The following is a 3,462-nucleotide window of genomic DNA, read 5'->3' as shown; positions in this document are numbered from 1 at the left end:
ATGTGGGATCCTCCCGGACCAGGGCACGAACCCGTGTCCCCTGCATCGGCAGGCAGACTCCCAACCACTGCGCCACCAGGGAAGCCCAAGTCAAGGGCTTTTAAAGGCAAAGAAGGAAGATTGCATTACAAAGAGGTTTAATTAGAAGTGGAGGCAGAAACTAGTCTTGGCTAAACAAGTAAGAGTTCTCCACTGTGACAAGTTTCAGGTGTTCAGTCGTTAGCATATTTATATTGTTTGCCCAATTCAAAAGTTTATGGTTCCACCTGGTGAGGACGTGTGTAAAGGCCAACCTCCTTAATGGTCTCCTGCCTCCATTAAAAAACCCCTTGACATAAATAACTCCATGTTATTCCACATTTCACACCTGGAAGAGAGCTCTAACCAGAACCTGACCATGCTGGCACCCTGGTCACAGACTTCCAGCCCCATAACTGTGAGAAAATAATTTCAGTTGTTTAAACCACCCAGTCTATGGTATTTTGTTATGGCGTCCCGAGCTAAGACAAGGGGTCTTGATCTCTGGCTATGACAATGTGTATAAGAGAGCTCATAAAACAGGTGTTAGGAACTGAACTGAATAAGTCGCCTGGCCTCAGTCTGACGGATGATCCTCTCACTTTATGGAGATGTTGTTTACGTAACAGCAAGAGTCACATTTTGAAAAGTCTGTGCTTGTACTGTCAGAACATAATCTCCCCGCATGAACTAAGTCCCGGGTAATGCAGTTCCTGTTTTACGGTCACTCAGAAGTTGCTAGTCAGCATTGCTGGTGGCAGAACCGTATTGCCACATGGCAGGGGTACAATTCCAGCCACAAGTAAAGAAATTTGATGTTTTAAACCACCTGAAAAGACTTACTGGGAGCAAATTAATGACTTCTCTGGGGCTTTGTGAATTGTTGAGACAAATCTGGGGGCCTTCATTCCTTCCATTAAAGATTCCCAGTGATGCTCAGACCCAGGCTGGGAACCCTTAGCTCTCAGATGGTTGAACCAAGGGACCCTCCTGTCCGTGTGCCCTGTGGAGGCCTGCCTGGGACCCCCTCTTCTTGGGGGCTTCATGAGCTTCCCATTGCTGCTGTAACAAATTATCACAAACTTTATGGCTTAAAATAAAAATATATTATTTTGGGCTTCCCTGGTGGTGCGGTGGTTAAGAATCTCCAGCCAATGAAGGGGACATGGGTTCGAGCCCTGGTCCGGGAAGATCCCACATGCCATGGAGCAACTAAGCCTGTGCGCCACAACTACTGAGCCTGCGCTCTAGAGCCCGTGAGCCACAGCTACTGAAGCCCACACGCCTAGAGTCCATGCTCTGCAACAAGAGGAGCCACTGCAATGAGAAGCCCGTGCACCACAAGGAGGAGTAGCCCCCGCTTGCTGCAACTAAAGAAAACCCGGAGATAGCCTCATCCACCTGAGGGCAGAGAGCAGAAGCAACAAGAACTATAATCCTGCAGCCTGTGGAACAAAAACCACATTCACAGAAAGGTTGACAAGATGAAAAGGGAGAGGGCTATGTACCAGATGAAGGAACAAGATAAAACCCCAGAAAAACAACTAAATGAAGTGGAGATAGGCAACCTTCCAGAAAAAGAATTCAGAATAATGATAGTGAAGATGATCCAGGACCTAGGAAAAGGATGGAGGCAAAGGTCGAGAAGATGCAAGAAATGTTTAACAAAGATCTAGAAGAATTAAAGAACTAACAAACAGAGATGAACAATACAAAAACTGAAATGAAAAATACACTAGAAGGAATCAATAGCAGAATAACTGAGGCAGAAGAACGGATAAGTGACCTGGAAGGAAGACAGAATGGTGGAATTCACTGCTGTGGAAAAGAATAAAGAAAAAAGAATGAAAAGAAATGAAGTCAGCCTAAGAGACCTCTGGGACAACATTAAACACAGCAACATTCGCATTATAGGGGTCCCAGAAGGAGAACAGAGAGAGAAAGGGCCCGAGAAAATATTTGAAGAGATTATAGTCGAAAACTTCCCTAACATGGGAAAGGAAATAGCCACCCAAGTCCAGGAAGTGCAGAGAATCCCATACAGGATTAACCCAAGGAGAAACAGGGCGAGACACATAGTAATCAAATTGGCAAAAATTAAAGAAAAACTCTTGAGAGCAGCAAGGGAAAAATGACAAATAACATACAAGGGAACTCCCATAATCTAAACTTACACCTAAAGGAGCTAGAGAAAGAAGAACAAACAAAACCCAAAGTTAGCAGAAGGAAAGAATTCATAAAAATCAGAGCAGAAATAAATGAAATAGAAACAAAGAAAATAATATCAAAGATCAATAAAACTGAAAGCTGATTCTTTGAGAGGATAAACAAAATTAATAAAACATTAGCCAGACTCACCAAGAAAAAGAGGTAGAGGACTCAGGTCAATAAAGTTAGAAATGAAAAAAGAGAAATTACAATAGACACCGCAGAAATACAAAGCATCCTAAGAGACTACTACAAGCAACTCTATGCCAATAAAATGGACAACCTGGAAGGAAGGGACAAATTCTTAGAAAATAAAACAGAAAAACCCGCATGCAGCAATGAAGAAAAAAATTATATATATATATATATATTTATTTATTTATTTATTTATTTATTTATTTATTTATTTTCTTACAGTCTAGAGGCCAGAATTCCAAAATAGGTTGACAGGGCTGCCTTACTTCTGGAGGCTCTAGGGGAGAATCTGTGTCCTTGCCTTTTCCTGCTTGTAGAGTCTGAATTCCTTGACTTGTGGACCCTTCCTCTTCTTTAAAGCCGACAATGTAGTGCCTTCAACCTTTCTTTCTCCAATCTCTGCTCTGTCATCACATCTCTTTTTCTTTTTTTAAAATTTGCGGGAGTTCCCTGGTGGTCTAGTGTTTAGGATTCCGGGCTTTCACTGCTGGGGCCTGATTCAATCCCTGGTCAGGGAACTGAGAGATCCCACAAGCCTTGCCGTGTGGCCAAAAATTATTTTTCATAAAAAAATAAATTTGAGATATAATTGATATAGAACATTATATTAGTTTCAGGTGTACCACATAATATTCAATATTTGTATATATTGCAAAATGATCTCTACAGTAAGTCTAGTTAACATCCATCACCACACAGAGTTACAGAATTTTTTCCTTGTGATGAGAAGTTTTAAGATCTGCTCTCTTAGCAACTTTCAAGTCTGCAATACAGTATTATTAACTATAGTCACCATGGTGTACGTTATATAATCAGGACTTAATTATTTTATAACTAGATGTTTGTACCTTCTGACCACCTTCACAAATTTCACCCCACCCCCTGCTTCTGAAAACCACCAATCTGTTCTCTGTATTTATGAGTTCAGTTTTTTCTTTCTTTCTTCCTTTTTTCCTTTTTTTTCTTTTTAGATTCCATATATATGTGAGATCATATGGTCATTGTCTTTCTCTGTTTGACTTATTTCACTTAACATCGTAC

Source organism: Neophocaena asiaeorientalis, unplaced genomic scaffold, assembly GCF_003031525.2.
Source record: "Neophocaena asiaeorientalis asiaeorientalis breed wild unplaced genomic scaffold, Neophocaena_asiaeorientalis_V1.1 scaffold45, whole genome shotgun sequence".
In the NCBI taxonomy this organism is placed as follows: domain Eukaryota; kingdom Metazoa; phylum Chordata; class Mammalia; order Artiodactyla; family Phocoenidae; genus Neophocaena; species Neophocaena asiaeorientalis.
Note: the sequence above shows the minus strand (reverse complement) of the source record.